Raw genomic sequence first — 23,602 nt, 5'->3', positions numbered from 1 at the left:
TTGGGATATATACCAGGGTCCCCCTTCTTGCCCTGCTTCCCCATTTTTTCTACCTCAGTTTGCTGAGATGACAGAAACACTGCTTAGCTTCACATCTTCTTGGCTGCTGGTTTCCACTTGGTTTCTCCTCCTCTTGGCTGCTTCACTGATCAATTTCTACCATGCACAACATCTCCGCTTTTAGTTTTTTCTTAAGAATCAGCAAATGCTTCAAGGCAAAGAGCTGTGCCAAGAATCAGTTGCACCTCTCTCCAAGATCTCAGTGCCTTAAGATCTTGCCACATTTGATAGCTCTCTGATATTTTTAAACAAAATGTTTAAAAGACGTAATTCTGTACATAGTTTCTATTTGTTTGTGGTAGGTATGTTGATCTGTACAAGTTAGGCAGAAATGGAACTCCTTGGTATGGTTTGTTTGGTCTCCTCAGGGGATTTTAGTGTGAGAAGCCCTGGACCGTCAGCTCCTTGCCAGATCATAAGAACCCCCTGAGGCCCTTGTTTTAAAAGTCTCATTTCCTGGTCCTACCTTAGGCATCCTAATCACAATCTCCAGGAAAAGAAGACTGGTAATTTGTAGTTCTAACAAGTACTTCTAACAAAGGCACAGGTGGGAAACACTGAACAGTGTGACTCCAGGGTCCTAAGCGTGTCTCAGTTGCATTCTTCTTGCCTAAGTGACCCCAGCGACCCTACCTACCAATAAATCCTGTACGTGTCAATGAGAAAGAGCCTGGTTGCTCTGATGTGCACAGAGGGCAGTGTGCTGCCTTTTCACTCCCACCTCCAAATTTATTTTGCATTCTGTAGCTTCAAGAGTGGGAGCTTCCTTTTGCTGAATTATTTCCAATTTCTTCCTTAGACATTTTAATCAGAGATGAAAAATGATTGGTCTTTTGCCAGCATTTCAGTCTAGGAGGAAGTTATTTGCCTCTTAGAGGTACATTAATTTTCAGTAGCTTTAGTGCAGAAGACAGTGTGATGTAGAAAGGGACCTGAAATCTGGGGATCAGGGATGAGCCTGGGGTACTTGGTTAGCCTGGAAGTTGTTGAAGTCCTTTGCCACCTCCCCTCTTCCCTCCATTAATGTCAGTTCCCTTTGCCTGCTTCCCTGTATTTGCATATCACCCTCCAAATTGCCAGTCCTTTCTCCCTGTCCCAGAATCAGAACGGGGGCTTGCATATTCTCCCTCCATCATTCCTTGGCACCACTCTCACCAGAACCACCTCTCAGCAGATGTGCAGCTCAGACAGGAGGGCAAAGTCATCAGATTCCTTTCCTCTGGACCACAGAGCAGGACCAGTTCCTTAGTTCTCTCTGGCTCAGGAGGACGAGTCCCACTTTGGAGGTCTCTCATTGTCCTAATCCCTGGGCTGCCCAGTAAATGCTACCTACCCACGCCAATGAGAAAACAGTGAAATATGCCCAGTGGAAAAAGAGAAAAGGACATGAAAAGGAAATTCATAAAAGAAGAGACACAAATAGCCATAAATATATGAGAAATATTTAATTTCGTATATCATCAAAGAAATGCCAATCAAACCTAATGGTAAAAACTAATCAGACCCATAATATTAAGTTTGGGCTGTGATGCAGTCTCACAGACTCATGTATTGCTGTGAGAGTATAAATTTTTCAGTCTTTCCAGAAAGCAATTTGGCAAAATGTAACAAAAGTCTTATTTTCCATGACTTTTAACCCTGTGTTTTTCTTTTCAGGAATTTATCCCAGTGAAATAATATAAGCTATTTGCATAGATTTATGCACAAGGATGCTCAGCATGGGGCTGTTTTCATAGTGATAATTGGTGTTACCTAGTGAAATGAAACCACACAACAATAGGTACATTTAGACCAACTACACCCCACATAGCCATTAAAAGTACTGTAGATGAATGTTTGAAGAAGAATGTCCACGTTCTAAGGTTTAAAAAAGAACAGGTTATAAGACAATATATCCCAATAATTGCATTTTGTTGGGGGAAAAAAACCAGCAATTGCATTTTGTAGGAAAAAAAAATGGAAGGATATATACTAAAATGTTAATATGGCTATATAAATACCTGTTTTATCATACACAAAAATCAAAGAAACATGATTTATTAAGAAAGCAAGCAGAAATACTGATCACCAGTGTCTAGGAAGAGTGGCTTGCATTCTAGTCCTAAATATGCTTCTTGGGCTCTGAGAGGCCTTGGCTCCTTAGTTCTTTGAGGGGCAGTTTCTTCATCTGTGAAACAGAGGTGGCCCTTGCTCCACGTGATAGTATTCATATGTGTTTGGGATTTTCCTGATTCCAGATCCCTTTTGAAATCAATTGTTTTATTTTGTTCTCACTACTGTATCTTGGAGAAATGATCAAAGGATATCAACACTTTGTGGGCCGCTGGCAATTTTATTATCAGTTTGGTACATGAGGAACCCATCATTTTCTTACACGCTATATTGCAAAGAAAAGCTTCCTAAGGATCACAGAGGGCAAGGTTTTGAGGAATCAGAATGGCCTGGTGTGGTAGCCAGGTTAAAGCTGGGCAGGATCTGATGGTAGATGGTCTACACGGTTGGGTCTGTGGTCAGGTACTAGCTGAGGATGGAGAGGTTGGTAGCAAGCCATGGCCAGGACTGGAGGAGGCCAAAGATAGGTGTTGGAAAAACCAAAAAGGGGTGATTGAGAGAGCTGCTCAAGGTGCAGGGGCTGACCCAGGTATGGCGGCTTCACTGGAGGTCCAGCACAGGGTCCTAGTGGCCGGATATAGGACTTTAAGGCACCAAGAAAAGAGTAGGAGCCAGTCCAGCAAGACCCAGCCCGGCAGAAGAGAGACTGGATATTTTGAAGGCTGGGAGCAGGCATGGCAGGCATTACTGGGGAGCCCAGAAACAACGATTTGATACATACAGATTTGCTTGCAAGTTGAAAGTCTGCATTTACACAAGACAGACAGCAACGGAGAATGGGTAATAGATGAACTGATCTACAGATAACTTGGAAAAATGAACTCATTTAAGTGAAAATCGAGCAGTTAACTTCCTGCTCACTAACAGGTCGAAGCCTAATCTTTAAAACTGATGCTCACAATCTCACGGTGCCTTAGGTGGTAATATCAGCCATCACTGACCTGGTATATCTTCTCAATAAATACATTTTCCTCTAACAACAACAACAAAAAAAAATGCAGTTCTCCTGCCCAAGGGGCCGCTTTTTGATTCTGAGTATGCCCTGAACTGAACTCAGTTTATGGAAGAGGCTCAATCCGAAACTGCAAATTGACTCTTTTATCACAATCCTTTTAATTACTGCACGTCCCCAATTTTATTACCCAATTATGGGTAAGATTAAAGTTCATCAAACTACTTGTTTTATGTGAAATTCCTTCATTTCCAAAAGATCAGAGGAACATTAAAGAACAAATGAAACAGTCAGTTTCAGATTATAGAGGTTGATTTATAACTGATCTTCCATAAACAGCAAAACTGGCTCTGAGATTTCCCCCAGCATAATAGGTCTATGTATACAGTGTACTGTATATCTTTTCATTTAAGCCTTGAAAAAAAAATATGATATATCCCCGGTGGGAGTCATAATTTCCCTGAATGTATAGTGCTTAAGGTTCCACAGTGCCCAGCCAGTTTGTTACAACAGATGGATGACAGCCCACTGTTTCATGAAATTGCTTTTGAATATTTGCAGAATGACCTTTTCCCATTCTATCCCACCAAATGCATTAACTCATTCTACACACGATGGAAAAATACAAACCACTCTCCTGCAAGGCCCGCTGGAAACATCCTGTCTTTTTCTTTGAAACCCTGCCTGACATGTTCCCCGTCAACAAAAAGGTCTTTTCCCAGTTCTCTTCCATAGAGGGAAGGGGAAGGAACCAAGGTAGCTACTGGGTGTCATTGCCAAGGTCATGCAGCTGGAAGGTGATGGTGCCAGGGTCATAATTCAGGTCTGGCTGTCTCCAAAGCTCTTGCTACTTCCATACCCCTGGAATGCCTCGTTTATGTCCCTTTTGTGGTCTTTATCCCCTTTATTCTTTTTCACTTGGGCATTTTGGACCCATTTTCCTTCTATCATAGTGGGAGCTCAGGCATAGATTTCTGTCTGCTCTTCTCCCAGCACTTCTTCAAGTACCTCTTATCTTTGGAAGAGTCAGTCAGTGTTTAATCACAGAAGCAGAACCCCTAGCAAGTTGCACACTCATACGTTTGGTTCCATTACAGGGTTAGTTACATGAATTTCATTTTTTGTGTGTGTCTGGTGTTGAGCTTGAAGTCCACAGAGTGGACTCTACGAAAGAGAAGATGGATTGAGGAGAGAAAAAACATGCTGGAACCTCAAGTACAAGCTGGACCACAAGGATGAGCTCTAATCCATGTCATTTCTTTTGCCTCGGACCTCAATAGTGTGTGTGTGGGGGGGTGTCTGCAGAAGCCAGGTGTATATGGTTAGCTCAAAATAAGAGCTTACCATATATACCTGGTCCAGGATTTGGAGAAACTGAAAGGTTCAGGGGACATTGGGGCAGTTGCAGGCCTGGCTATTGCAGCATACTAATGGGCTGGGTCAGCAGATCAGTGACTATGCACGAGAGCCAAATGGCTTCTGCTTTCTGCCCACTGGCCCATCTCCTGCAGTGATATCCCCTGGGCCCTGCCCTAACCAGAAGCCTATAGGAGCAGGGATTCTGGGAAATGTAGTCCAGCCAAGCTGTCACTTTGGAAAGTCACTATTGTACACTTCTGTCAATGTGGTACCTGCACCCATCTCTTTAATCCATACTTAGTCTCCAAATAAAGACAATGACAAAGTCATGCATCTGTGTAATGTGCTACAACTAACCCGCATTCAGCCAAACAAGCATTAAGCCTTTCCTTAGAAGATATGAAGTCCCTTTTTTTGTCTTGGGGGTAATGTTCACTCTTCTCTTAGCCAATTTGCACTCTCCCTTTATCTATATCTGTATCTAATCGTATAATATATGTATGAGTTAAATTTTGAGATATAAAGCTAACTGCTATTAGCACATGCAGATAAGGGGGTGATAGAGGGAAAAATGCCTGGTTTATATTTACAAATAATTCTATCAAGATAAAATTGTTATTATCTATCATGGTTCAGTGGTTAACGAATCTGGCTGGGAGCCATGAGGTTGCAGGTTCGATCCCTGGCTTTGCTCAGTGGGTTAAGAATCCAGCGTTGCCATGAGCTGTGGTGTAGTTCACAGATGCGGCTTGGATCTGGCATTGCTGTGGCTCTGGTGTAGGCCAGTGGCTACAGCTCTGATTAGATTGCTAGTCTGGGGACCTCCATATGCCACGGGAGCGGCCCTAGAAAAGACAAAAAGACAGAAAAAAAAGGTAAGAAAGAAATATCCATAAGTATTACATTCTCATTCATGGAGCTGGTTACAGCATTTATAATTACCTTCCTTCCTTACTCATTCAGTATTTCCTTTGCCTTTAGCCAGTATCCTAGATGGTGGATCTAGGCCAGGAACTGGTAGACTTTTTGTGTAAAGGATCTGATAATAAACATTTAGGTTTTGAGGGCCCTAGAGTCTCTGTCTCAGCTACTCAGCTCTGTAGTTGCAATGCAAAATAGCCACAGACAACACATTAAAAAATGGATGCAGCTGTGTTACGATAAAACTTTCCTTACGAAAATAGGTGGAGGTGGAGGGATGGTCTTGGCCTGTGGGCTACAGTTTACTGTTCACTGGCCTAGGTCATTAGCAGTCCTGCCTGAATTGGGTTGGTGTAGTTTTCCAATTCACTTTGGTCATAGGACATGGGAGTGTTAAGAGGCACCCCGAGGAGCTCCTGCATTCCAGCCATGCTCCTTCTCGCAGGAGATGAGGAGAGATGCCACAGAAACCCAGAAAGGGCAATGTAGTGAGGACGATACAGTGTCTCCCGTGTGGGAAAAGCCGTGAGATCAAGTGAGCTCGGGGAGTTTGGGTCACCTAGATATTGTGCTGCTGCACAAGGCATTTTAGGAGCCTAGGGCTCTAGTATTGTAGCCACAGAGGTTATTGTTCTCAGAAACCCTATGACTCCATTCTGTGCTCCTATCCTACAGATTGGTGGAGGCTGTGAAAGTGCCCATTGTCCTTTACTGTTTTAAGTGGATAGAAGACAGCCTTAGATTTTGCTGACGTCTCCTTTCAGAATGGAGAGTCTGCAAAACTGTTGGCTCCAATGTAGAGAAACTCTTGTAAATTGGGATGATTGAGTTGGCTCTGTAAGTATCCTAATGTTTAGAAATGTATGTCATTTAGGGCTTGCATTGGCTGCATGTCACAGGAAACTTGTTTAACAATGGCTTAAACATACAGGAATTTCTGAAGGAAGCCCGCCTTAGGGAGAAACTGAAAGTGCAGTTTTCTTTTGGCTCTCTGCTTTACCATTCCTAACCTGTAGATATCATCCTCGTGATTGCAAGATGGCTGCCCTTCCTCTAGCCATCACATCCACATCCCAGGCAGGAAGAAGTTGGAAAGGCATAGCCATATGCTAGCTGAGTTGGCTTTGTTTTCCTGAAGGTCCCACACAGTAGACTTCTGTTTATATATATCATTGGCTGGATAGGTTCACCTGGTCACCTCTAGCTGCAGTGGAGTTGGGGGGATGTTTTAAATTGGACCTGCTGCCATGCTGAACAAAATCAAGGTTCTGTTATTGGAATAGAATATTGGGAAAAGGAGAGAATGAGTGTTGGCTAAGCCCCTAGCAGTGTCTATTGCAGCTAGGGGGAAAGTGATGGTGGGATGGCCCTGGGAATGGGGAGGAGGGAGGGCATAAGGAGGAGAGCTCAAGGCCACTGGTACCTCAGTTGTGCTCATTATAAAGCTGAACTGTCATGTCAGGAGTTTTTAAATGGTGCTTGAACTCTTTTCACCTTTTTCTAAATGGATCTTTCTTGACTCAGCAAATACCCCGAATGTTTCCTGCTATTCTAATTTGTACCCTCATTTGAATCTCCTTCTTTACAACTCATGAGAACATAACATTTTCCTTTATTTATAAACAATTCTTTCTGGCTGTTTAGTTAAAAAAAAAAAGGATAATTAAAAAATACATAATTACCCAAAGACCACATTAATTGTACTTGGATGTCCCAGCAGGGAACTCCATCCTGGAGAATTAATGAATGCCTGACCTGCAGAACTGTAATGAAAAAAATGTCACAGGAGACCAGCGTTTTGAATTATTGATGAGAAGGGGGTTTTCCAGGCTCTTTTGGTTTAATTACATACTCTAGAAGAGGCAAAGCAGGCAGAGAGAAACAGAAGATGCAGAGACTGAAAGGAGCTGAGAGGTTGGAAACTGCTGTATTGCATTCCCCCCTTTTGTAAAGCTGTAGCTACAGGGCTTGTGGGCAGAGGCTCCAAGAAAAGGCGACCTGGGGGTGGAAGCCAAGGGATGCATAAGAATCCCTGCTGGTCCTCTGACAAGAACATCGCTGGGTGTAAAGCACCGCACTCCTTCCTGTTAAGGGAGCAGGCTGGGTGCCCTGGCAGGCGAGTGCAGAGCCCCGCATATCTGTGCATCCATCCTGAGACTCCTGGGACCTTAGCCTGGCTCCTCAGAAACCTGGTGTCCTGAGGATTTGCTGGGCTTTTTAAGAGCAATGGTAGAGAGGCATCTTGGGACTAAGGACTGATTTGGGAATAATCTTAGGATCAAAATGTCTCAACTCAGAGGCTTTTCAGTCAAGAAGCCTCAAAGATTTCTCAATCAAGGCTGCCCTCTGCTCTTGGAGGAACATGTGGGTAATTTGGAAACCATCCTGAGGAAGAGGCTGTGCTCTTTTGTGTATAATGCTAGGGGTTGGCATTCTGATGGATGCTAAGCCAGCCCTAGGGAGCCTGTCACATCTTGGGGTTGACAGTGCCCTCTAGGATCCAGCCCCTGCCAGCCACTTGCTCTCTGCCCTCCTCTCAGCCCCTCCACCTAAGCACTGCCACACACACCCCTTGTTCTCCGTGGTGCTTTTTTCCCACCCCCACCCTTTTGCTCCTGGGCCATCACTGCTGCTCCCTGTTCTTCCACCAGAGCTCGGATGTTGTCATTCCCTCTAGGAGGACCCAGTACTCTCTTTCCTACATCAGGTCAAGCCCTGCTGTTACCCACTCTCTTGCTTCTGATACCTTTTTTTTTCCAATTAAAAAAATTTTGTGTTTATATATATGATACATAACATTTACCATCTTAGCCTTTTTTTTTTTTTTTTTTTTTTTTTGTCTTTCTGCCATTTCTTGGGCCTCTCCCTCGGCATATGGAGGTTCCCAGGCTAGGGGTTGAATCGGAGCTGTAGCCACCAGCCTACGCCTGAGCCACAGAAACTCGGGATCCAAGCTGCGTCTGCAACCTACACCACAGCTCATGGCAACGGCGGATCCTCAACCCACTGGGCAAGGCCAGGGATGGAACCCGCAACCTCATGGTTCCTAGTCGGATTCGTTAACCACTGAGCCACAATGGGAACTCCCCGATCTTAGCCATTTTTAATTGTGGTTCAGTGCCATTAAGTACGTGCAGGCTGTCATTCAGCTGTCACCACTCTCCATTTCTATAACTGTTCATCTTGCTGACGAAACTCTGTCCCCATTAAATAGCAAGTCTCCATTCCCTCCTCCCCTCCATCCTGGCAACCACCATTCTACTTTCTGTCTCTATGAATTTGACTCCAGGTACCTCATAGAAGTGGAATCATGCAGTATTTGTCCTTTTGTGACTGACTGACTTTTTACTTCACGTAATGTTTTTAGGGATCTTTCATGTTGTAGTTTGTGCCAGAATTTCCTTCCTTTTTCAGACTGAATACTATTCTGTTGTATAGATACTGCATTGTGCTTATTCATTTATCTGTTGATGGACACTTGGGTTGATTCCACCTCTTGACTCTTATGAATGATGCTGCTATGGGCTGAGAGGGTACAGGTGTCTATTTGAGATCCCGCTTTCATTTCTTTGGGGTGTATACCCAGGTATGGAAATGCCATGTCATATGGTAATTCTGTGTTTAATATTTTGAAGAACTGCCGTACTGTTTTCCATAGCAACGCTACCATTTTACGTTCCTATGCACAGTGGATAAGGGTTCCAATTATTCCACATCTGTTCAACACTTGTTATTTCCTGTTTTTAAGATAGTAGCCACCCTTATGGGTATGCGGTGGTATCGCATCGTAGTTTGATTTGCATTTCCCCAATGATTAGAGATGGTGAGCATCCCGATGCTCTTTATCCCAAGAATTGATTGCAGTTTGTGGTGAAACATTTATTTGTGAGATGTGTTGCTTCAAGTCCATCTCTCCCACTGGGCCATAAGTCCTATGAGGGCAGGGGCCACATCTGGCTTTGCTCACAGTTATATCTGCAGAGCCTAGCTCACTACCTGGCACATAGTAAACTCTTTACCTACATCTTCTCCTTCCTCCCATGAGCCTCCTCATCATATAGATGAGGAGGCTCCGAGAAGGTGAGTGACTTACCTGAGGTCACACAGCCAGAGGGGATTGAACTGGAACTCATACCCACATCTCTCCAATGACTTGCTCTTTCTGCGAGCATCCCCAGAAGCTGTTGCACCTGAGGGAGTACCACACAGCAGGCCTGTTTCAGAGATGGCAGGTGGCCTTGGTCCTAGCACTAGGGGCCCTGCCACAGTTGAGAAGTACCATGGCCTTCCACACCTGCGTTTGCTGGTGGTGGCTTCTCTTCTTGTCTGGATGATGTTTCTGGCCTCCTCTTGTGCTGGGTTAGACCCACTCCCGACTCTAGTTGGAACATGAGGACACACTGTTAGCCCCTTGTTGAGAGTTTAGCTAAGCTACTCTGTAAGGTAATGCTGCTGCCTCGCCGTCGGTGCTGTGGGGCTGAGCCTCCTGCAGGGGCTGTGAGCTGTTGCTGTAGCCCTTCCCCCGAGTGCCGCCCCTAGGTCACAGCCCACAGAGTCACAGGTAAATGTCAGTTTCCAAGGTGACTTCCCCAAAGGCCCTGGTGATCAACAGTCTCTCCTTCCTCTAGCTCCTTCCCCTGGTATGGCCCTTAGGGAAGACCCCACAGAAGCCTACCAAACCCTGCTCTTTCCAGTCCTGACTTAGCCTGAGAACCCCAGAAACACTCCACCCGTGGACCCTGATAAAGGCATGAGCCCCAGGTCACCCTGCCTTGACCTCCCTGTGTGCCTCCCCACCCCCACCGCCCCGGGCAGCCGCGGACCTTCCCCAGGCCTGTGCGTTGTAGAGGTCTCGATCTCCCTTTTCCTTGCAGCCTTTTGAGCCATGGCTCAAATGGGTATCAGACGCCCTACCCAGGGCTCAACTGACTGATGTTAACACAGTCACAGCACCCCTTTTCTCCAGCCAGGCTGTGGCCTTTGGGATGTTGAGCCAGACCCACCTTGTCCTAACTGGACTCTTTCTCTGCTTTCATCATCTGGATTCAGGATACACCCAGGGCCAGCAGGATACCATCTCTCATTGCTTGTGACAGTTTTGAATTTCAGCCATTTCCCCCCCAGAGCTGGCCCAATCTACCATCCTGCCTTCCATGGAAACTTCCAGCTCACCTTGGATGTCCCCCATGGGACAGCTAGGACTATGTCCCTGACCCCAGACCATTGCGTCTGCCTTCTGTCCACCTCCTATGGGTGATGGTTCCATGGTGGCCCAGAGACCCTTGCTGCCAACTGGGCCCTTCCTGCCAAGGGGAGCCTGGCATGCTGTGCTTAAGCAGATGGCGCTGGAATGTGGAGAGGCTCCCCTCCAGGGCACGGAGAGGAGAGAGGAGGATTGGACACAGGGACTGGGTATGATTTGGAGCCACTTTGTCACTGAGATGTACCAGGTGCTTCCTAAGAGCTCTGGGCAGAGCGGCTGCGCTGCAGCCAGATGGGCTCTGAAGCAACCAGCATGGGTCTGTGTCTCGTGGCTGAGGAAGGACGTAGGATGGGGGTGGGGAGGCCTAGAGGGTGGATGAAGGAGAGCCAGCGAGAGCATCTGGTCTCATTCTCCCCCCCCCCACTTAGCTGTCAGTTTTTCTAGCCCCTTCCCTTCCACACTGTTATTTCAAACCCCTTTTTGTAAAGTCACACAGTTAGAATTACCGAGTGTCTCTTATGCTCCAGACCAGGTTATTATGCTCAGCTCTGGGGCTCTGTGGTCCTGCCTCATGGGAATTCCAGTCTAATGGGGGAGATGCACCAGAGAGGGGACAGATCACCCACCAGGCAGGTGTGAACTTCCGCTGTGACGGTACCCTAGAGGAGCAGCACATGAGGTGGTGAAGACCCATTGCAGGGAGATTTGACTGTTAGGGAGCTTAAAGGAAGCTTCTTGGTTTGGGGGGAGGAGATGACACCTAAGCGGAAGTCTGAGGGATGAGTAGGAATTAAGTAGGAGAGGAGGGAGGAAGGGTGTCCCAGGCTGGGGAACAGAGTGTGCAAGGTCCTACTGTCAGAGGGAGAATCGCAAATTTGAAAGACTTGGGAAAAGTCAGGGTGTAGGACTGGAGAGATTGGGGCAGGGGCTGTGGGCATGGTGAGCGATGAGAGCTCAGCTGACCTCTGAGATAAAATACTGGGCAGGCGGGGATCATGGGAGGTAGTTTCCACTGAGGACTGAGGGGTGCACAAATGGGGGTGGGGGGTGGGGTGGGAAGTGGATGGTGGGCAGCCATCATTATCATTGTAGTTAATACCTTCCTGGTGCTTACTGTGTGCCAGGCATGGCTCTGGGGTCTCTGCGAATTCTCCTTAGGAAAGAACAAGCAAGCAGGGTGGACTCACAAAGCCTTGCATGGTTTTATTTGGAGTCAGCACAAAGGGAGAACCAGCAGCTTCACACACACATTTTATATTCCTCCTCGCCAATTAACGGGATCATTTTACAAGTGAGTTTGGATGGTCAAAAGCTGGATTGCAGCTGAAATGCTTTGGCTTTTACCTATTTTTTTAATGTGCTGGAAACCTAAAAATGGTGTTCATTATGAGCAAATTAAATTTTACTTGTTTGTTTTTCAAGCATTATTAAGTCAGGTGGTGGATTTAGAACGGATGCCTTCAGAGGTCAGATTCATTGCTTGTTTTATTAGAGAGCAGAGAAATTGTGAAATATGCTCTTTTTACTGCCATACTCTACCAGGTTATTTTTTCTTTTTTTCCCAGGTGGACGGCATGCATTTTCCTAATATTTTGGCAGACATCTGATACTAGACTATAGGCAAAATGTTATAGTTTTATTTCATGTCCAATTTTTGTTGGGTTTTTTTGCAAGGGCTTTATGAGAAAGCAGCATGAGTTGTTGTCTCTGTGAGCGACCTTGATGAAAGCTAAAAATCTCTTTCCTTCTAGGAGTCGATGCGTGATTTAGGATTCTAGGAATGAATGAGCACTTTGCACACAGAGAGGTATCTGGCTCACATCCCATCTGGGTTTCCTGGTCTGTGAAGTGGGGATGCGGAGATGACAGTATTGTCTACTGCCCAAGGCTACCGTAGGGGTGAAATAAGGTGATTCATGTGAGAATATCAAGTGATGGCAAGCGCTTGATAAACTTGAGCTGTTTTTTTGTTTTGTTTTGTTTTAAGGAGGGGGAGCAGAAGAGACTATAGGCCTTAGATGAGCTGACAGCATGAAGTCAGTTGTGGTTCAGCCCCACAATGGCACTGAGTCATCCTCACCCTCCTAGAAAGAACATTTTTTGTTTGCTTGTTTGTTTGTTTGTCTTTTTAGGGCCACACCCACAGCATATGGAGATTCCCAGCCTAGGGATCGAATCGGAGCTGTAGCCACTGGCCTATGCTGAAGCCACAGCAACACCAGAGCTGAATCGCATCTGCGACCTACACCACAGCTCATGGCAATGCCGGATCCCCGATCCACTGAGTGAGGCCACAGATCAGATCTGCGTCCTCATGGATGCTAGTCAGATTCGTTTCCGCTGCGCCATGACAGGAACTCCAACGTGAGCTGTTAATGACATGCCTGTTGACCTGGGGCGCGTTCCCGGGCACCTGCAGGTGCATATTCATATCGACATATATGTGCACATGGGTGCATGCATGCACACACACATGCACGGGTCTGCTGAAATTGCCAAACAGAAAAGTAGTTCTAGGTGGTTATTCATGTGTTTGTATGTAGTTTGAATGGACCAAGGGTGAGTTTGACTAGAAGCAATAACCCCACCATCCAGCCCATTCAACAAGTGTCCAGCTATGCCCTTAGGTGGCTTCCTGCTGATTCCCAGGTGTCTTTGATCTCCCGGCCAGGCCTAGGTGACCATATTGGCTCCCTTGGGATCAAGGTGGCCCCTCCAAACATTTGAGACATCACCATGACCTGCGCTGGCAGTCAAGAGGCTGAATGTGGTGGCCACATGAACAGAGGATCTGTGCCCTCTCAGGCCACTGCCTACCTGGGCACCAAGGACAGCTCCCAGATCTGCTTTCCCTTGCTCTCTCTGACTCCTCTGCCTGGGTCTCTCTCCGCCCCAGCCCTCAGGTGCAATATCACCCACACTCCAAGGCCTGCCTCAAATACCACCTCCTCCAGAAAGGCTTTTGGGATCCTCATCTCTGATTTAGACCTACTGTGTAGACATTGGCATTTCTCTCATGCATTGTCCCCACCAGAGCTCCCCTGGGAGACTGATCTTCCCTGAACCCCCAGTTAACATATGAGGACCAGAGCCGCTCTAGGCATCTTGTCTCCACACAGTGGTGCTCCCCAATTCCAGATAGATAAGGCCCTCCTTTGCTTTAAACCCTTCATCCATGCCCAAGGCACTCGGGATAAGATCCATAGTCTTTCTCATGCTGCCTGGCTTGACTGTCCTTCCTTCTCCAGCTTCATTGCTGGGCAAGCTCTCTCTCACCAGGCCTCAGACACGTTTGCCGGCACATGGAGTGTGCCCAGCTCTTCCCTGCCTTGGGGCCTTTGCACATGCTAGGCCATCTGCTAGGAGTTTCCGTCCCCTTCACTTGGCCACCCCTACTCAGCCTTCAAGTCTGAGCTTAAAATGTCACTTGCTCATAGGTCTTCCCTGACATCTGCTTGCTCCACCCACTGTTCAACTTAGATGGCAGGTATTTAGCATTCGTTACTGAAGGTAACTGCGTGTGTGTCTGAGTTTTTACTGAATTGTAATTGTGTGTGTGTGATGGTTTAAGTTGGGCATCCCCACTAGAACTCCAGGAGGGCACTGCGAGTCTGTCTTGTGCATCACCGTATCTGCAGCACTAAATATGATGTTTACATAGAGCAGGGGCTCACAAGTAATTATTTTTGTGGATAAATGAGAGATAGGCACCAAAGCAGGTAGGACTGAAAGATCTGAAATTGCCCTGTTAGCACTTCCTCTTTTAGAATCCAAGCCTGCCCAGAATTTAGGTCTTTGCTGTGACACACCGTTTTGCAGTGCTCTTCTTCTCACCTGGAACCAGATGCTCCCCAGCCCCTGCTCACAGACCTCAGTTCTTGGGTTCAGCAGGAGCTGGCCGCAGTCCACAGGCCAAGGTCTGCAGCTGGCAGGCCTTATCTGCCTACGGTGAGCTGCAAGTGCGGAGAAACTGGCTGCCTGCCAGCCGCTCCTTGCCGGTGACCAACAGAGCTGGTGCGTGACCCCACCAGCACCCTAAAATGCCTGGAGAGTGTATCCTGTACTATTTCCCAGGATGGCCCTGTAAGGTTAAGTTTTTCCCCATAACAGTAGCTGGTTTATAATACATCCTTTAGTGACTGCTCTTCTCTTTCCTCCTCATTCTCCTTCATACCCCAGATAAACTACTTGACCTTGAATCCTTGTCTCGGAATCCACCTCTAGGAGAACCCAAACTAAGTCAAGAACTATTACTACACAATACGATGCTATTCCATTATTATCACACAATATGCATTCTGGCAAAAGAATTGATTTGTGATTTTGCATGTCGCACAATATACATTCTCAAGCTTAGAGAAGCCCCGGGCTTCCTTAGGTCACCTGGGCCTGGTTTCCTGCTTCTAAACTCTTCAGATGCCAGAACCAGTACAGAATGAAGTCTCCCCCCGAATCCTCCCATGGGCCCCATGGGTTAACTAGTCATAGCTTCCTGTTGCTGATAAGGGAATGGAGATCCATCAGAGAGCTAAAGAGATTTGCCTAGTGCTGCACAGCTGATCATTGCCCAGGGCACTTTTCTTTCTATCACCAGGACCTATAGGCTGTGTGGGCTGTGGGTCTGTACCAATCAGATGAGCATGTAGCAATGGAGCAGCTGCCTGCAGGGCCCAGGCTATGAGGGATGAGCTCACATCCCAAGGCTGTCCACACTTAGAGAAAAGTATCTAGAAGATTGGGCATAGATGTTCACTCACAAGTCCCCCGAGACTCACACAGACCCACGCATGCCAGCGTGTGCACACTTCGACCCACAGATGCAGAAACACGTATGCCTGTTGGTGTCAATTGCGGTTTTCTAATTAAAAACCCACAGTGCAGTGAGGCATGTTCTGTGCAGTGTCTCACTCTCAAGCTTAAAGAAGCCGGGGCTTTCTTAGCTCACCTGGACCTAGCCTCCTGCTTCTAAACTCTTCAGACACCAGAACCAGTACAGAATGAAGCTCTTATCAGCTCAGAAAGGGCACTTAACCAGCTACTGAGTGAGCTGTTAGGGACCCTGGAATGATAACAGGCTTCTCAAAATGAGAAGACGAGGGATTTTCTATTTGACAGTTGGAGTTTTAAAATTACACAGTAGACCAAATAGGCTCTTTCGATCTCATAATTATGTTTGTCATGATACAAACACTTAAATGTTTGGCTGCTGGTTGCCTTGGACGAAACTCCCAGAGTCAGATGGAATTGTACTGCCGTGACAAGCCATTATGCCCTGGCTGATGACAGTCCCTGCGCAATGCTTGTTGCCCAGCAATGCAGTTGTTCTCAGCAAATGCAACGTGGGCTCTCAGTCAGGAGGGCCGTGTTCTCCGTGGAGCTGTCACACGGGCCCCAGGACTAGGAGGCAGCAGCCAACGGCTCAGGAGCCCTTGGGAGTTAGATGGGTGCACGAGTTCTGCCATTTCTCCATCTGCTGGAAATGGAGCTCTCCGAATATGACAGTCCAAACAAAGGCAGTGCTAGAATCATTTCATCTATGTGTACTTTTCCTTTGATGGAGTAATCACAGAGAATTAAACTTTAAATTGTGTGATCCACAAGAAGAATGAACATCGAGGCCATTCTGCCAGGAACATCTTAATTTCTGAAAGCATTATAGTCTGATGAGTTTAGTCCTCAAATGGACTTTGTGGAGGTTGTTGGGTGGTGAATTGCTCTGAATATGCACAGAGTGATATTAGGAACACAGCGAGCTGAAAATTAGCATTCCAGAAGGGATAAAGCCATCTAAATACAATATTAGAAGATTTTATGATATTACGTTTCGAGGTAGTTTGGACTTCTGAATCCTTAAGAAATTTAATTTTCTTTCCATCAAGAAATATCTTAGTCAGAGCTCTTCTGGTTGCAAGTGAGAGAAATCAATGTAAACTTATTAAGATGAAGGGCAATGTTTTATAAGTGAGGCAGCATGACTTGCTACAGAAATTAGATATTTTCTCCTTCCTTCTCTCAAAGGGCTAGCAAAAGGCTAGCTTCACTCTTTTGGAGAGCTGATGGATCTTTTGCTCTAGCAGAGAAGAAGATTTGTATTTATTTATTTATTTGTTTGTTTATTTATATATTTTTTGCTTTTTAGGGCCACACCCACGGCATATGGAAATTCCCAGGCTAGGAGTCAAATTGGAGCTACAGCTGCCGGCCTACACCACAGCCACAGAAACATGGGATCGGGCCATGTCTGTGACCTACACCACCACTCATGGCAACACGGGATCCTTAACCCACTGAGCAAGGCCAGGGATCGAACCTGAGTCCTCATGGTTCCTAGTCGGATCCTTTTCCACTGGGCCACGATGGGAACCCCTCAATGTGGTTTTAATTTACAGTTTCTTAATGACTAATGGTGCAGAACATTTTTTTTGTACTTCCATTTGTTTATCCCTTTTGGTGAGTTAACTATTCAGTTAATTTCTCATTTAAAAACATGAGGTTGTCTTCATCGTACTTAGATGAAAGAGTTCTTTGTACATTCCATCAAATATGTGTTTGGGAAATGCTTTCTCCTCATCTGCAATTGCTTTTTTCATTTTCTTAGCAGTGTCTTTTACTTGGAGTATTTATTTTGTTTACACTATTTTTGAAACAAAAAATTTTAACAAAATTCTGGACTTACAGCATTGCAAGAATAGTACTTTTAATTCCCAGGTATACATTATCCAGATCTCCTAAATGTTGGAAATGTCACTGTGTTCGTTTTCCTTTGCTTTCTCTGTCTCTGCCTCTGTGCTGTGTCTCTCTCAGAGTCTCTGTTTTTCCTTGTCTTTCTGGTCTCCTGACCTTGTATTTCTCTGTGTGTTCACATCATTCCCATCCTTGTAGGTCAGCTTCCTCTAACTCTCTTATGGCAGAAAACTCTAAGGACCAGCTACCTCTTAACTAGCAGCTCTAAGTTCCAGTTTCAAATGCCTGTGAGAGAATTTAATTGCTCAGCAGGGGTCAGCTATCTCCCTGATCCAGTTAGCAGTAGTCCTGTGCTGGGGTCCTTTTGAGAATGAATCATGAGCAAGCAGTGGATTAAAGAGAGAGGGAGAAACAACGAGCATCTTTCTATGAAACATAAAATATTTGGGAAAAAAATGCAAGGAAATATAACTTCCCAAATGAATGTTCTTTTCACATAACTCCCTTGGGATACCAGGTGCTTTTTCCAAAACTCATGTCCTTATTTCATCACTCACCCTGGCACTTACCTTTGAGGATGAGCTTTGGGATCAGATACTTTACCCTAAAAGAGAATCAGTATCAATTCTTTGTGGTCACACTTCCTTCTTGACCAAAATATGGTATTTTTTCCATGTTTAATTGTGACACAAGCACAACTGGACATCCAAGGATGGAGGGGGCCGGGGTGCAGCTGGCTTAAGGGCTTACCTCGTTTCTCTTCATCTCTTAGCCAGGCTTTCTCCACACTGAAGCCAGGGGTTCCATCCTGTCCTTCCTTCAGGGGCAACTGAATCCAGAGGCTCAAAAATGCTGTCAGCTTCCTCCCTCTCTCTCTCTCTTTTTTTTCTCTCTTTCTTTTTTTTTTTTTTTTTTTTTGGTCTTTTCTAGGGCCGCACCTGTGGCATATGGAGGTTCCCAGGCTAGGGGTCTAATTGGAGCTGTAGCCACCACCCTACGACAGAGCCACAGCAACGTGGGATCTGAGCCCGCATCTGCAACCTACACCACATCTCATGGCAATGCCGAATCCTTAACCCACTCACTGAGCAAGGCCAGGGATCGAACCTGCAACCTCATGGTTCCTAGTCGGATTCGTTAACCACTGAGCCACGACGAGAACTCCATCTTTCTCGATCTTTTGTGTCATCCCTTCCTACTGACCCTATCTCCTGCAGTCAGACTTTTCTCACATTGCTGTCATAGCCACTGGGAGCCCCCCAAACTCACAGTCTGCTCGCCAGAATAATGGCCTTTGAAAGATGCCATGATCCAATGCCTGGATCCTGTGAGTATGTTGCCTTACATGGCAAAAGTGAAACTGCATACAAGACCCCGTGTCCTTGTCTTTTGTAGCAAGAGGCTTTGACTTTAGTCTCCAGGCCTCTCCTTGGTTTCAAAAGGCTTACTGAAGAGTTAATGATTAGGAAATAGGAAGATACAGAAACAAGAATAGCTGTTGGTGAGGTTGCGGGTTCGGTCCCTGGCCTTGCTCAGTGGGTTGAGGATCCAGCGTTGCCGTGAGCTGTGGTGTAGGTTGCAGACGCGGCTTGGATCCCTCGTTGCTGTGGCTCTGGCGTAGGTCAGTAGCTACAGCTCCGATTGGACCCCTAGCCTGGGAACCTCCATATGCTGTGGGAGCGGCCCAAGAAATAGCAACAACAACAACAACAACAACAAAAGACAAAAAAAAAAAAAAAAAAAGAATAGCTGTTGGACTGGGAATTTGTAACAATTTAGACTATAAATCTGCTACATAGCAGAATCACTGAACTCTGTTTCCTGAAATATATAAAAGCCTGAAAAGTATTCTTAAGTTGTTTTTACAAAAGCAGACCCCTACCAGGTGAAAACTGCTGACTGTAAGCACATTGCTACCAGACCAGTTGAAACCAGAAGGGTGATGCTCGAAACTCCATCTTGATGCCAGCCAACCTGAGACTTGAACACAAGGCAATCAAGCAACCTATGGCCCCTTCCCTCACCATGCCTTTCAGACCCCCTTCCCTGAAACCTGTCGAGGAGTTTGGGTCGTTTGAGCGTGAGCTGTCCTTGCTCGGTGACCTACAACAAACACTTTGTTTTCCTTCCCCCAACCAGGTGTCCGTAGATTGGCTTTATTGTGTATGAGTGAGCATTGAACCCAAGTTTGGTTCAGCAACAAAAGGAACTCTGCAGATGTGATTTCAGTTAAGGATCCTGAGATGGGGAGATCATCCTGGATTATTTAGGTGGGTCCAATGTAATCAGGGGTTCCTTGAAGAGGGAAGCATGAAGATCAAAGGCAGAAGAAGAGGATGGGATGACAAAGCAGAGGTTGGAGTGATGTGCTTTGAAGACGGAGGAAGGGGCCACAAGCCAAGGAATGCAAGTGGCCTCTAGAGGCTAGAAAAGGCCCAGCAACAGATTCTTCCCTAGAATCTCCAGAAGGTACCAGTTCTGCTGACATCTTGATTTTGGCCAAGTGATACTGATATGGGACTTCTGATCTCCAGAACTATAAGAGAATAGATTCATAGTGTTTAAAGCCACCAAGTTTGTTGGCCTTTGTTATAGCAGCTAGAGGAAACTAACACACAATCCAAAAGGAGGAGAGACCCTTTTCTCCGAAGTTGATCTACTACATCTAGAAGTTCTCTGGTTTGCCTTGCCCCCATGCCCACTTTGTAGACAAAACACAGTGAATAGGAGGATGAGGTACCCAGGCCAGAGTGGCCAGGTTTGGATCACATGCCCACCTTGAAGTCAGGTGACAAAAGAGGCACATATGGTGGGATGAGCTAAGGCTGTGTCTCCACAGACAAAGGTTGGCTGGATAGACAGATGTCCCCTGTGGACCACCCTGTCCCCTCCCCCACCATGCCAACCAGCCTTTGCTCCAAATAACTGTTGAAAATCAACTTCGTCTTTCAAGGACAAAATCTTGCCTACAGTGAGAACGTTCACAAGATTATGCTTTAGGAGTTCCTGTCATGGTGTAGTGGTTAACGAATCTTACTAGGAACCATGAGGTTGTGGCTTCGATCCCTGGCCTTGCTCAGTGGGTTAAGGATCCGGCGTTGCCGTGAGCTGTGGTGTAGGTTGCAGATGCGGCTCGAATCCCATGTTGTTGTGGCTGTGGCGTAGGCCAGCAGCTATGGCTCCGATTCAACCCCTAGCCTGGGAACCTCCATACGCTGCAGGAGCGGCCCAAGAGATGGCAAAAAAAAAAAAGGAAAAAAAAAAAAAAAGATTATGCTTTAGGCTCACAAGGCTATTTCTAAAGAAGAATATTTTGTGGTCTCTTGAGGGCCTATTTGAAAGGAGCAAACTTCATTCGGATACCTGAGATCTGGTATTTCTGCTGTGAATGGTGTCTCTTTGTGGTCATAAGAAAGAGTTGAATTTATACTCGTTCTGCCAAATGTCAGCTTGCTGACCTCTCTGAGTTTCAGTTTTCTCCTCTGTAAAATGGAGATAATAACAACCCTTCCTAAGGGTTGTTGAAAGGATTAAAAGAAGATGATTTATGTAAAACCTAGCACTATGCAAAGCTTAGCACCGTTGTTCAATAAATGATTGCTATATTTGTCTTGCTCTGTATATAAAGTAATATGAAATTGGTTTATGAAAGTAAGACCAAATCCTGAGTGGGGCTGAGATATTAAAGCTCCATATTTTAGTGCATGGATTACCACAAGTAGACTGTTAACACTTATTTGTACCCTGTATGTATTTATGGGGTAACTTTTATAAAAGCTAAAAAATCTTAACATTTCTTTTTCTTTTCTGGTGCCTGCTCCATTCTCTGCTCAGTTTGAATGTTTCGTGTTTAGTCTATTACACAGAATATGAGTGGTGGCCCAATGGAAGTTACTGTGAAAAGCCAGAAGCAAAGAAGAAAATCCTGTACTTTCCAGGCAGCAGCCCACACGACCAGGCATGGGGAGGGAGCCAGAGCAACAGCATGGCAGCTCCTCAAGGGCATCTGCTCCTCCAGGGTTGTCCCTGCCTGGACCACACTCTGCAATGTGCCAGGCATTCCTGTTCCTGCTTTCCCGGACCCAGCCCCCCTCACTGCCTGGGCTTTCCCTTCACGTCAGCTCTGACACCTCTGGGTACCCACTTCTGGGCTCCTGACTTTTCATTTAACTGAGTGACCAGCCTTATTTTGACCTCTTGGACTCAGAATTCTCTAGCACGGACTGTCAAACATTCCTGGTGTTTTCTGAATTTGACTCCTGTGCTTCTTTTGTTGGAAGGCTTTGAAGTGTTGCTGCTACCAGGCCCCAGGGGCCAGACATCTGGGTGGCAAGGCGGTGTCCCGAAGTGAACTCTAGCCTGGGATCCAAAAGATGGAGAAATAACCATGGTGTATGAATGGGCTAGAGAGGCACTCAAAGATTTTATAGGAACAAAACTTTGGGAAAGAGAGAGGGGAAAAGACTTAGCTGAGGGCCAAGGATTAGGAGAGAGCTTCTTTTTGCTAGGATTCTGGCCATATGGCTCTGCAGTGGATGCTGTTGGTGTCTGGCCTGAATCACCTTTATGGGGCGGGGGTGTCCATGTTCCAGCTGCTGTGAGTGTGGCTGCTGATGTCTCACAGCTGCCCCATCTCTGGAGCACTGCCTTTGGTCAATGGGAGCGACTTCACCTGGCAGGTGGCATGCGCTCACCCCATTTCCCCTGTGTAACCAACAGTCAATGACTGGCTTCTACAGAAAGTACTAAAGACTATTACTTTGCCTCAAGGGAAACCAGCCCTGGTGTAATTCACACTCCAGAGCACCCTATGGGATCAGCTAAGACCACATCCTTCCTTGGTTCCTCATCCTGCTTCCCTCGCCCCCTTCTCCTGAGAGCGCTTCTCAAGAAATCACATGTACCAGAATCCCTGCTCTGGGCTCTAGGAAATGGGACCAAGTCACCTTTCAGACTTATCCACCATCTTTCTGCTAAGTGACCTTTCCATAGGCTGTTCCTTCTGCCCGAAAGGCTCTTCCTCACCCCGTTCATCTAGTGAAGTCCCATCCATCCTTCAGATCTCAGCAAGGCTCACGTCCTTGGGGAAGACTTTGTTGACTTCCCTGGCTACGTCAAAGTCCCTTCTTCCCTGCACAGTCTCCCTCTCCAGTGAATCGCTTGTTACGATGACAATACAACATTTATCTGTGTGGTTATTTGATGCATACATGACTTTCCCATTGGAGTGTAGTTTCCAAAAGGATTAGAATCATTTCTGCTTTTGTTCACCACCATATTCCCAGTGCTTAGGCCAGTGCCTGGTACTTTTTTTTAGTAGAAGGTACTAAAAAAAAAATGTTTGTTAAGAGAATGATTAAAACGAAGGGATTAAAAACAAAAGACTTGAGAAAAATCAAAGAAGGAGGCTGGTGAAAGATGCTGGTGAAAGGGCAAATGTAGTGAGGAGGGGAAAAGTGCCCTTGGGATTTGGCAATGTGGAGGTCACGGGTGGTCTTGATGAGAGCAAGGTCATGGAGTGATGGAGGCTAGAGCTGAACCACTGTGGGCTGAGGGCAGTGTGGTGGGGAATTGGAGAAAGAAAGAAAGAGTATGGATGACTCTTCCTAGAATGGTATGTGGGCAAGAAAAAGCCATCCAGGGTGGATGAAGACCGGTTTCACTCTGAGCATGGATCTCCTGCATACCTATCTGTCATTTCCCCCCAAGTATATCTCTGATGAGCCACTGAAACTGCTGAACTAGCCTTCTATGGCCTCCTCAGAGTTGCATGTGCTTGGAACCTCCATATGGACCTGTCGTGTTCCCACTCCTAGCATGTGACACAGGAGCAGCAGCCTCACTGTCGAGTGTAGGTAGCATTGGTGGAGTGTGGGCAGGACTCTGAGGCCACTCAGTACTTCTCATCAAGGTGGCTGATGTCCAGTCCCACACCCATCAAGAGTCCCACACCCTCCTGTGGGTGGGACCGGTGTCTATCTAGTCACCAGGGCTTCTATCAAGGTCTAGAATAGGAAGAAGCCAAGTGAGAGTTGATGTACACTGGTCATTTTCATAGAAAAATTAGCTCTGATTAGACCCCTAGCCTGGGAACCTCCATATGCCATGAGTGTGGCCCTAAAAATAATAATAAAAAAAATTAACTGAAGAGGCCAACTGAATAGACCAAGACTTAAAAAAATTAAAAGAGCCAACCAAAGTCACATGGCTACTAAGTAAGGGAGTTAGGATTTGAATTCCAGGTGTGTCACTGTAGATCCTGGGACATTTCCATTATACTGTGCCCTGGTGGTGGAGTCTAGGGACCAGGA

At 46.2% G+C, this 23,602-nt stretch overlaps 1 protein-coding gene across 44 annotated transcripts in view; it reads left to right on the top strand.

Moving 5' to 3' along the window:
* MTHFS (methenyltetrahydrofolate synthetase) overlaps nucleotides 1-23,602 on the top strand; it is a 315,580-nt gene that overhangs the window by 70,915 nt on the left and 221,063 nt on the right. The window lies entirely within an intron of this gene.

The sequence above is a fragment of the Sus scrofa genome, chromosome 7 (assembly GCF_054392235.1).
Source record: "Sus scrofa isolate SSC_HxYL_T2T_F1_AM1 chromosome 7, Sscrofa_HxYL_maternal_Yorkshire_Landrace_v2.0, whole genome shotgun sequence".
Taxonomy (NCBI): domain Eukaryota; kingdom Metazoa; phylum Chordata; class Mammalia; order Artiodactyla; family Suidae; genus Sus; species Sus scrofa.
This window is presented reverse-complemented; position numbering and strand designations above follow the sequence as displayed.